Genomic DNA, 12,915 nt, shown 5'->3' on the forward strand with positions numbered 1-12,915 from the left:
CTCCTAACTGCCCAATCCAGGAAAGAGCTAAAACACTCAAAGACCGAGCATGAGATCAAGCAGCCCATGGGCAATGCACGATCCACATAAAATTTGTCCGCGAAAGCGAATCCCAACAAATCAAAATCCCTGGAATGGACGGGGAGGAGGCAGAATGCAGATTTTATATCGCATTTCCCCATGAGAGCACCTTCCCCGCAACTTCTAACCATGCGAACCACACAATCAAAAGATGTGTAGCGAACCGAACAAAGGTGATTGGGGATAAAATCATCAACTGAGCTACCATGCTGATAAGAGAGATGGTGGATTAGGCGGAACTTGCCTGGTGTTTTTTTGGGTGTGATGCCCAGTGGGGAAACCCTAAGAGAAGTGATGGGTGGCGATGAGAAGGGGCCTCAAACTCTACCCATGTCACGCTCCTTGTCAATCTTGTCTTGTACAACCTGCTCCATGCCCATGACCAATTTAAGGTTTTTTGACGTAACAGCAACTCTGGGCCCCAAATAAGGAATCCGAAAGCCAACTTGGAAGCCCTCCAACAAAACTGGGTCTCATGAACTAGTGGGTAAAAACTCAGCAAACCTTCCAACTCTGGCAGCTTAACCGGACTGGGGCCCTTTACCTTGAGCTGCCCCAGTAGGTCCTTGTTTCCATTGGCCAACCCCAGGGGAGACCTGACACCTGTGAACCAGCTGTCAGATACTCACCAGAGCTACCCTCCCCGTCTTCTCTTGAGACAACTGCTGGGTCAAAGCCGCGGCAGGTTCTGAAGTGGGTGTCCGTTCAACTGCTCTGCTGGGTCCTGCTTCAAGTGCATCCAGTCGTGCTAAAATCAAATCCATAGTCAACTGGTTAACACCACTCAAAGCATTAGGTGCCTGGCTAGCCCCACCCGCGCTCGCCCCCACGGAGTGTGCCCCCTCTGATGCTTAGCTGGGGGCCCCCAGCCTTAGTAGTTACCAAATGGACAGGCATTGCACATGGAGAGGAAGCTCCCTCCAAGGCCTCCAAGTGAGCCAGGATAGCAGCCCAAGGTGGGCCGTCCTCACCTGCCCTGGGAGCACCCAGAGGAGGCGGCTCCCTAGCACACCTGGAGGCCCTGCCTTTACCCTTAGCCCCCCTGTGTCCCTTCTTAGGAGGCATTGTAAGTTGTGGGGCCTTGAAGCCTCACCCACTGCTTGGCTGCTAAAGCATGCCCCAAATCCCCGCCTCCGCAAGGTCTAAGCAGCCTTAAGCCACACCCAATTGCCCTGGGGCGAAAGCCTAATCAGACCAGAAGAGGCCCAAGCAGCCTCAAGCCACCCCTATCACCCAAGGCCGAAAGCCTCATCAGGCCAGAAGCCCAGCCTCCCCAGCAGCCAAACAGGCCATGGCCCGTGGGCCGCTGGGCCTAAATACCTGGTGGGGGGGCTGCACAGGCCGTCGACCGTATGAGGCCAAATCAGGCCTCAACCCCGCCTTGTGCTATCAGCACAGTCCTGCTCCCGCCTCCCGCTGTAGCCCACCGGGCCGCCAGGTTAAAATCCCCTGTTGGGGGCATACAACCCACCCGTACAAGGCCTAGACAGGCCTCAACCCCAGCTGTGTGATATCACCGCAGCTGACGCCGATCTCCTGCAGCAACCACTGCAAATGCCGCCATCCCTGTGGCCCGAGATGGGTCATCCAGGGGGGAAAGTAGGCTCCCCTCCCTCCACAAGGTCTGTGCAGAGCCTGGCACATGGCTGGCACTGCAGCACAAAATGGCGCCTGCCACGCTGCCATCAAAGGCTCCTGCAAATGGCGCCCAACAGGCCCACAACACTCCAACACAGGCTGTAGCCAGGCGCCGCCAAAGATTTTAAGAGGGTGTAGGGGAAGGTGGCGCGGGCTTAAATAGCGTGCCGCGACAGCTCCTCGCCGTTCCAGCACACTCACCCTTCTCTAAGATGATGATTTGGGATTAACCCAGGCCGCAAAGCACGCCCCGCTGCCCAGTAAGTCCCTGGTGCGGAGTGGGATTCTGTTAATCTTATAGATTTTTTTTTTTTACTATCCTGTGTGTGTGTGTTCATTTTTAATGTTCTTTGAGGCTACTTAGGTGTGCAGCAACCAAGGCCAGCACCTTGTAGGCACTCTAGTTTTATCTTAAGTAACGTAAATGTAATTGTAGTGATTACTTTTGAGTAATGGTAAAGTAATTAATTCTTTTCAGAACAATTGTAATTGTAACAGTAATTGATTCCTTTTTGGGGCCACGTAGCAGTAATTTTAATTTATTACTTTTTTCAAAGTAATCTTCCAAGCTCTGCATGTGTGTCTGAAGCCAGGCCAGCTTTCTTCAGGTAGGGTCATAGTTGGTAGTCCAAGTTAAGCTGGTAAAATGGGCTCCTAGCTACTGAGGTCTATTAGTGGGAGTATAGTTTGAAGGCCGCGAGTTAGTAGTAGTGTTCGGGTGTGCGTGCGTTCGTAGTTCGTGTTTGCTAGGCTGAATAGTAGGGAGGAAGTAAGGCCGTGTGCGACTATTAAAATGATAGCGCCTGATAATCCTCATGGAGATGAGGTTAGAGCTGTGGCGATGACCAAGCCTATGTGGCTTACGGATGAGTAGGCGATTAGGGCTTTAAGATCTGTTTGTCGTAGGCAGATTATGCTGGTTATAATTGCTCCTCGTATAGCTAAGGCTATAATTGGGTAGATGGGTTTTGTTAGAGTTTGGTTTAGGATTGGGGTTAGGCGGATAATACCATAGCCTCCGAGCTTTAATAATACTGCAGCTAGTACTATTGAGCCGGCGATTGGGGCTTCTATGTGGGCTTTTGGTAGTCATAGGTGGAATCCGTATAGTGGTATTTTTACATGCCCCCTCCTTGATAGGTTTCCGCCGAGCCTTGAAGACCTGGCTGTTCAGGCAGGCCTATGGGTTCTCTGGGGTGGGTTAATTTTTAATGCTGTTGATTAATATAAGAGGGGTGATTAGTTGATTACTGAGTGTGGTTTGTACTGGTTTTATATTGTATTTATTTTATTATGTTAATGTACGTCGCCTAGAGTGGCCATTAATTCGGCCAGATAGGCGACTCAAAAATAAAATTTTATTATTATTATTATTGTGCCTTCACAGATAACACCAATTACCCCTAATGTGCACACCTAATTTTTCAGGAGGAGTTCAACCCTGCCCAAAACTTATTGCAAACCTTCATCTAGATGAGTGTTCTTCGTAACCATATTTCTTATCTGGATCCATTTTACGCAAGGTATGGTATGGAATATTTATATACTGGTTTTGGCCCAAATGCCCCCAAAGTGATGATGGGATAGCCACAATCCAACCCACAACTAACAAAATCATTTTGAATTAAGGTAGTTTGTTTGAGTTGTCATATGTACGATGATAGGATCCAACATAGTTTCTCTGTGGATGGAAGCAACTTTTGTTCATGGAAGGAGAGTTGTGTTTATGGAAGGTAAACTTCATTGAAAACAACTGATCTTTCATGAACAGAAGCTTCCTCAATTCATGGAGTGATTATGTTGAACCGCATCCAATAATTTTGTTTTTTCTCATGGTGTGGATAGCCTCCAAGCCAGATCTCTGTAAGTGCTTCAATACATGTATGGACCTCTTCACAGGAAGGGAAGCTCCACATTCACAGAGTCTCCTGTCCATTAAAATGAATGTGATTCCTGGGTGGACTAGGATACACTGGATCTGAGCGAGTCATTCAGTCTTTGTTACAGATGGTCAACCTCTTTCTGTTAGAATACTTCCATCATTGGACACTAATTCTCTCCCAATGTATTCATTATTCATTGGTTTTTATTAAATAATTTAGGAAGACAATTTAAATATAATTAATTTAAGCAATGTAAAGTATGTGCTGTTATAAATCAAGCTCATAATTGATTTATTCCTAAGTATAATTTACAATTTGCTTGCTGTATATGTGAGCTTCTGCCTTCCTGAAACAATGTTCTTTCATGTATGAGTCACATAGGAAACACATCACAAAGAAATCATCACTACTTGTGTTAATATCTGGGAAATAATTGCATTTGCCTGTAAAGAAACGTATGGGAACAAAGTCTTTTTAATGATAAGTGATGACGAACTAGGTATGAAAGCAGTAGTGGACAGCATGGTGGGATTGTGCCACTCACCTGATCTCCCTCTGGCTGAATCACTGTTGCATACTGGGACAGAGGGGGAAAGAGGTGAGGGTGGAGGTGAGGGCTGCATGGTGCACAGATGCTGGCACAGCCAATCCAGTGTTCCTGTGAGAACATTTGCACCATGCCAACCTGGCCACTGCCTTGCCTCTCCCCCTCTCTGTCCAGGTATCCACCAGCAATTCGAGTCAAGTGAGCAGCACAGCCCCACCACACCTTCCACTACTGGATGAAACTCCAACCCTTCACTCCTGTTCACAGTTTCATGGGAGGAAGTTCCATTAAACACATTTGGACTTATTCTTAGCTAAGTACATACTTGTTCATATTTACTCAGAAGTAGGCCTACTATGTTTAATGGGACTTTCTTCAGGTAAGTGTCTGTAGCAATGCAGCCTTAGTTACTAATACATTTTTTCAACCCTCTAAAATAAGCTGGAAAAGAATGTGAGGATTTATTGGCCAGTATAATTTTGTGTGTGTGAAAATTTCATCAACTAGAGAAGATCCATTCACTTGAAACTTACTATTTTGAACCAACCATATCCATATATTAAATTCACAAAAAGCCTTTTTGTTTAATTTGTTGTGTTGATGGCTTTCTGTGTTCACTCAGACTCCAAAATACTGGGAATATATAGCTGTTAAGTACCATGCCCCTAATAGACATGTTATTTAGGAAACCCTGGTATGGTTTGGTATGGTATGGTATGGTATCCTATGCTTTGTTCCACCTTCATCACTACCTTGGAGCTGGATGGAAGTCAGTGGCAGAGTGGGACCTCAATCTCAGATTTGTCTTTCACTAGAATAGACACATGGAGTCAATTGCAACTGAAGCTATCGTGCAACTGAAGCTATCATTCAATGTTACAAGCTCCTTAACTGGCAACCAATACAATCCATATAGAATTACAGAGTTGGAACTGACCTTGAAAATCATGCAGTCTAACTCCCTTCTCAGTGCAGGGTAGCTACAGATGAACCACTCCTCCTTACTCCTCCTGTGCATCTCCCACAAAGGGTTTGGTTATTTTTATATCATCCTGAATTAAAAATAATGTATGGTAGTTTTTAATATTTCTCCATATTAAAGAATGAGCAAAAGAGCCAGGGATGGTGCCTGTTTCATTGCATTGCATCAAACTAGCAGGCACATTCATCTCATGTTAGTTATTTTTCTGCTATCCTTTGCTTTTACTGCTCTGGTTTTTTCCCTCCAAAAATAATATTTTCAACAATGTTTTCCTTAAGGAAAAGAACGGAAAAGAAATCAGCTTTCCCTCTGCTCAGTGCCCACCCACCCAGTCCCTCTTCACCTCTTCCTCCTCCCAAATTGTGTTGATCCTACCCCAGCCTTGGGACAAAGTCAGAGATCATCTGGTCAGTTTCATGTTAGCAAAGCAAAGATGCATGTAAGGAAAGCAAACAGCAGGCTGCTCAACTTAATGTTAGCATATCAAAGACATGGGCTGAGCAAGCAAAGACACTGGTTGCAAAGCAAAGAGCAGGTTGGTCAGTTTCATGTTACCAAGGCAAAGACACAAGCTGGCCAGTTTCACCAGCAAAAAAAAGATGCAGGTTGGTCAGTTTCATGTTAGCAGAGCAAAGATGCAGGCTGGTCAGTTTCATGTTAGCAAAGCAAAGGCACAGGCTTCTTAATTTCACATTAGTAAAGCAAAGTTTAATGCATTTTTTTTTAAAAAAAATGAAAAATCCAGTGATAGGAAAACCCATGGAAACTCACAGCATTCAGGATTGATCCACAAAAATAGCGAACATGCAGGTTATCCGGAAGTCTGGTGCCAAGTTCAATTTTAGCAAAATTCTCACCCATCCCTAAAAAAGAGCTGCAAAAGTTACAGTATTAATTCATCAGTGTGCTAAAATGTAATTAAAACACACACACACCAAAAACCGGTCACTGGATCATTGGAATTTATCATTCAGTATTCTCCTAAACAGCTAGCTTCCAGGCTCTAGCACATTAAAAAGAAGAGCAAAGCAATCCAAATGTCCAGGAGAAGGATGCAGGGAGAACCAAAGGTTGGATAAGTTGCCTTTTCTGCTGTCCTGCTAGGCTAGCACTGACAGGCAGAAGGTTGCATTTTTCCCTTTCCTTTTCTCTCCTCTTTCCATACTTTTTGGGGGATGTTGTTTTTCAAAAAACAAAACAAAACACAGTTTTCTTCCCATGGGACTCAATTGGAGGGGGGGAAACTACAGAAGATCCCAGGGTGATGCAGTGAAATGGGAGGGCTATGGATCCACAGTTTCTTTTGGTCCCCCTCCAAGTGCTCCTGGGATGCCTTCTCTTTAGCCTTTCTGACACAGGAGCACTAAAGCCAGAGTGCTGACTGTTCTTGGAAGCCTCATAGAAGATGCATCCACCAACCACTCTCTTCCAGGATGGACTTCTCTCTTCACCCTCAAGAGGGAGATATGATGGATCATTTGGCCCTTACCACACCCTCCCAAGGACCACAGCACTGTTGCCTTTTGTGTTTTATGAGGAAGTGTCTGCAGGGGAAAAAAAGTTGTTGGTCTTTTGAGAATGCCCCAACGCAATGCCAAAACAGCAAACTTTTTTTGGCACAGGTCTGGTAATTAAAATCATTATTAGTGTGCACAATGCATATTACATTGATCAGAATGTATTTCTTATGGAACTTTTCAATAGGAGTAAATTTAAAAAAAATAAATTCTACAAGAACAACTGCAGAGACAGCAAAAGACAAAAGGAAAATAAGCAGTCAAATTTATCATGTTTATAGTTTATTGCCTCATTAATTAAGATGCAGACAATACGCATGAGAAAAATGCAAAGCATAAAAGTTCTTCAATAACATATTTATTACTCAAACAGCCCACTACTGATTCACTATTAAAGTTCTCATAAAATAAAATGCCAAAGTAACGGGATTACTGGTGATTCACTATTAAAATTATCATATAAAATAAAATTTTAGAGTAACAGGATGGCAGTGCTAGAATATATCCAGAAATAACTATTCCATTTCAAAGCTATCCTTCTGTTTTAAGGTGCTTTTACTTGTATTTGAGATAAAAAAATGTTTTAACTTTGGAAATATTTATACCTGTCCTACTTTGAAAAAAAGAAATAATCTTTTAATTGCACAGAAAGTGAACCTTTTTAAAATCAGCATTAGACTTCTTCACACATTACTCAAATGAAGGACTACATAGTTGCATAGAGGTTGTTGGGCCATGTGTTTATCTCTACTCCAAGGTTATGTGGCTCCTTCCAGGCCCTCAGGTGATAATAGGATAATTTCTGAAGCAGGAAGCCTTTTCAGTATAGGCTTTCCATATTTTTAATGTATTTATTACTTTAGGTTAAGTATATATCAAGAGTTATATAAATTGAGTGGTTGATATATGTAACAACTGGCCATTGTGCACAGTCATCAGGCTTCATGTCCACCGAAAGGGAAGTGTACACATTTCCTGGTCAAAGTACATCATCTCCAACAGGCCTTGGGAAATGTACATATCTCAACTGCATTTTGTAGGTTCTTCAGTCAGTATGCATAGTCTCCAAGAAACATGCCCATGCAATCTACATCCCTTGGGCTGCTTCTGGCCTATTGCCTACTTGGCCCACAACATACACTCCCGTTGATCAGCAAACAGTGGGAGAAAGAACAGGGACAGCTTCTTTTCCCCACTCTTATTTTCCCCAATCAGCAGAGCAGAACACTGGGGATTACAGGGAGAGGAGTTTTAAACCTCCCCTCCCCCTCCCATGATCTTGATAAAAATTGTCTCCCTTATGCTGCTATTAAGCTTAATATGCAAGACTAACTCAGTGGGACTGCTCTGAGTAAAACTAAGCTGGAACCAACTCAATTAGCCTATGTTAACCTTGCTTCAGACTATATCTTGTTGGCATCACAGCATGTCTGTCGATGCCAACTCCCTGCTCTAACATCTCCTCTACCTGCCACCAGCTGCATTGAGTATCTGAAGCCAGCCTAATCCTCAAATCAAAACTGCTCTATGATCAGTTCCACCTAGGGTACCAAAACCATAGGAACATAAGAAGCCACCTTATACGGAGACAGACTATTGATCCATCTTGCTCAGTATTATCTACACTGACTGGCAGCAGCTGTCCAGAATTTCTGGCAGGGAAAATGAACATTCCCAACCCTACCTGGAGATACTGTTGTAAGTCACCTAGAGACCATTGGGTATGAGGTGACCAACAAATGAAAAACATAAATAAACAAAACTGCATGCAAAGCAGATGCACTATCACTGAGCCACAGCCCTTCCCCAACCACAGGGAGGAACATAAATCCTTTACATATATTCTTACCCATTCCTGGTAAGGTAACACACATCACAAGGTGAAAAGAGCTATTAAGTACAGGTCAGTTTTCTATTCTTAATCAAACTTGGAAGAAATATGAGAGACTGATGGATATTCTGTCCAACTTGTAGTCAAAAATATAGGTAGAAAGTTGGCTATGTTGTACTTTCACTGTGAATACCAGGTACTGAGAATCACAAATGGGGAGAGTGTTGTTGCACTCAGGTCCTGCTTATGGGTTTCCCACAGGCATCTGGTTGGCTCCTGTGAGAACAAGATGCTACACTAGATGAGGCTTTGGTCTGATCCAATAGGGGCCTTCCTGTTTTTCCAGTCAATCCAGCTATTTTGAAACTCGGAAGGAGCTAACGCAGACAGCGTTCATTTCACATGATCTGGAGCATTGGACAAAGTACATAAATATATACAGCTGTACTTGTAAAGCAGGTAAATACATGTGACTCAAAACACACCAGTCAAACCACATGCTATGGAAAAAAGAGATAACCGAACAGACAAGGTGTGAGTAATGAATACGGTCCACACTTTATTAATTCAAACACATAAGATCTGCATTGGCAGTCTGGTGTGGGAACTGGCCGAGGCAGGATCTTGGTCTCTTCTTTATGTATGAACATCCTGAGTTCAAAGCAGTATATTACCTGCATCTAGCACAATTGGTCATACCTTTGGTGTTTTGCAAGGCTCTCCTGCATCAATTCCATGAAGCTCCACAACTTTGGGTGTATGCTCCAGGCAATTCTTAATGCGTACTAGGTATATTATCCACTCAATAGGTCCCAAAACCTTTGGGCACTCATTTCCCATATTCTGATCAACCTAATTCCTTATTACCTTCTGTAAGCCAGAGTTCTTACTGGGACGAAGAAATTCGACCACATAACACCTATTCCGGCCCAACTGCACTGGCTTCCAATATGTTTCCGGGCCAGATTCAAAGTGTTGGTCCTTACCTATAAAGCCCTTAACGGCACTGGACCGCAATGTCTGATGGAACGCCTCTCTCGCTATGTTCCTACCCGTTCACTCCGCTCGACGTCTAAGGCCCTTCTCCGGGTCCCAACCCATACAGAGGCCCGGAGAACAGTAACAAGATCTAGGGCCTTTTCGGTGGTGGCCCCCAAATTATGGAATGCCCTCCCAGATGAGATACGCCTGGCGCCTTCCCTGTCATCTTTCCGGTGCCAGGTAAAAACCCACCTCTTCACCCAGGCATTTTAATGTATTTTAAGCTTTTAATCTTATTTATTTTATTTCTAGTTTTCTTTTACTTTGTTTATATAATGTTTTATATTGTTTGCGCAATACACACTTGCTGTATTTTAAATATTGTGGTTTTATCATGTTGTACACCGCCCTGGGAGCTGCTAGCTATAGGGCGGTTTAGAAATGCAACTAAATAAATAAATAAATAAATAAATAAATAATAAGCCAGTTATCTCAGGTTTTCCTGAGGTTTAGTACAGAGTAGGCAAAAATAAAAACCTTACTTCTTCAGGCCAATTGAGTCCACAGGTACAAATTCCTATTTGGCCCTAAGTGACTGGCCTTACCTATACTGTAACCTCAAGGAAATGAGGGTTGGTACTGCCCTGAATGAAAGAGGGACCAGCAAGTGTCAAAGTTGAATTTTATAGCTACTCATCCTAGCCCCAGAAGATTGCATGGGGACATAACGTACACTCATGTATGCATGGTGGCAACATCTCTCACTGCAGGGTGTAATCCCTCCCCAGCCAGGCATGGGTGAAAGAGCAGTCCACTTCCAGGTACACTAGAGGAAGATTCACAGAACCTCTCCTGTATGTTGAAAGAATGAATGACGAGGCCACAAGGCCTATAGGCCAGTCCTGCCCCTCGTTAGTGAAGCACACCATGACTATACCCCCATTGTAGCTGCATGCAGCAGGAATGCTTGCCCACCATCCACACGTTTGGCTGTTACAGGAAAGAGGTCTGCACACTCAATCGGGATCTTTCCATTAAAGGAGCTCTAAATATGTGTATCAACATATGTATAGAGCTCTTTCCCATAGCAAGCAAATGTGCAGATGCTGAGGAAGTATTTCCCTTGTACATGGTTGCAGTGATGTGTGTGGTCTTAGCACTCACCAGGGGAAAGGGGAGGGACTAGCCCAATGGCAGTTAATGGCCATCCTTATGCATTATTTCAATGCAGTGGTTGGGGGACAGAGAGTGTGAATCTCCCTCAGCTAATCTATCCTAGAGGGAGATTCCTTTCTGACCGCCATATATGACAATTTGTATGGCCTTGACTATGCACAGAATCTTTTCATGGAGCATTTCAAGAGAAATTCTATCTATCCGTTTGTTATATTTGTGTCCACCTAGCTCAAAATGGAACATTGCCCAGGTTCACTTAGGAGATGAAACCTCATGAGATATCAACAGCCGAGCCTCATGGGCTGTCATATTCCTCTAGTTCATACTGGCGATATAAAAATCACAATTAAAAATTCCATTGTTTTTATAAAGTCAAGCCTGCAAAAAGATTAGTTCTTTGTCAACATCATTAAAACAGTTTTTGGTGGTCGTTTTGGTGCCTCTGTTGCAAGTGGCAGAACCTCTTTGATTATTTACTATTCATGCTTTGCTAATAAAATCTCATTCAGATGTTTATGAATACTCTTTGTTTTTGTTTAAATCAGGAATCCTAGCAACAGCTCACTTTGCAGCAGGCATGAGCTTTGTTAAACCAAGAGGCTTTAATTGTGGAAAAAACTGACAGCATGAAGCAGTCAACATTATTACAGACTAGAAACCAAACATTTAGAGGCAGAGAGAAAGAGAGAGAGAACATCCTTTTTAAAAAAATGTGATTATTACATGATGCTCTCTTTTTGGGGGCATCTTCAAATAGGAAAGTGACATTTAACAAAATCATTTTTGTAGAGGAAGCTAAATACCCTTTGCCTTCAGGACACATTCCTTTCTTAGCTCCTGTACTTGTTTAAAATCTCTTTGGTGCAAAGAGGGCAATGCAAGAAAATGAATGAATCCAGTATTTAAGTGCTGGCTGATGGTACTAAATGTAATAAAGTGCCTCCTGGATAGAGCATGTAGGCATCTTAATTTCCAGAAGCAATTAACTACCACAGAACAGAAACAAATAATAAGAGTTAACCAATTAAAGACAGAGCAAATCCAGTCACCTCTCCTTGGGAAGATCTCAGTGAGAATTTTATCAGTGAAAATTTTGTGTGCCTAATGACTTAAGAAATGGAGGATATCGACTCAAAAACATCATAATATTTTGCCCAAGTAGTAAGGGAGTTCCAACTAAGATTTCAAACAGTATTGCAGTTAAAATATATTGCTACTAGTTTGAAGGTCAGGTCTAATGATGAGGCTGATGTAGTTATGTGGCCAGGCCCCTATTATGTTATATAAAATATAAAGAAATATATAGGTTGAATAAATGACCTGAAAAACAAGTAATAGTGCTCCTTTCAATTGAGCCCTGGATCCTTAGCAGAATGCAGTAAAATCACAGCTATTAGATTTCAGAGCAGGTATTGGGAGCCAAGATTTTAGAAAGGTAATGTGAGCTAAGGCAAGAGACAGCTCAAACAATGCAGAGAAAGCTCTGGAAGTGGCATAAGAGTGCAAGAAAGAACTGAACAGTCTACTATGCGGTGGCCTTGACTTGGAGAAAAAAGCATAAACTTTCACCTCTCACTGCCACTTATTGATTGCAATAGTTGAATGTTCCAAGCACTGTTCAAAGGCAATCCCTCACATAACATTTTGCGATACTATAACAGTTTAACTAATTTCTAGACAACGAGGATAGCAGAGATCTTGTAAACCATACCTGGCAGGGATTCCAGAGAGTGTGTGCTACCCTTCAAAAAGCTATGGTTCTTGTCTTCGCTATTTTGACTTTGATAGAGAAGGAATTAGGGCACAGCCTTCTGTGAATATCTACTATAGGTGTTCACAGTAGTGGCCAGTGGGGCTGTGTTGTTGTCCCTGCTTCCCAGATGCTACACCTGCACTATGCAGAGCTCCCCACTGTCTTGCCCCTCCGTCTCTCCCCTTCAGTTAGTGGCAGTGACACATGGCATTGAGAAATCAGGAGAGCAACACAGAACCCACCCATGCAGCCCACCAGTCATTACTAGCAGGGCCGCATTATGACTTTTGTGGGCCCTAGGCACTTTTGCCTTTGTGGGCCCCTTCCTCCATAAAAAAATACTAAAAATTATATTTTACGACTGTGTTGGTATAAAGACGAATATAATCCAGGCTGGATTAGATTTGTCTTTATACCAACGCAGTCGAAGTATGTATCTCACTTCTTGTGAGAAGTAAACTGCACTGAGGCTAAGTGGGCCTCCTATCCACCATCATTCAGTTGGCGCCTATGGCCGAGGCCATAT

This window comes from Rhineura floridana, chromosome 2, assembly GCF_030035675.1.
Source record: "Rhineura floridana isolate rRhiFlo1 chromosome 2, rRhiFlo1.hap2, whole genome shotgun sequence".
NCBI classification, from domain to species: domain Eukaryota; kingdom Metazoa; phylum Chordata; class Lepidosauria; order Squamata; family Rhineuridae; genus Rhineura; species Rhineura floridana.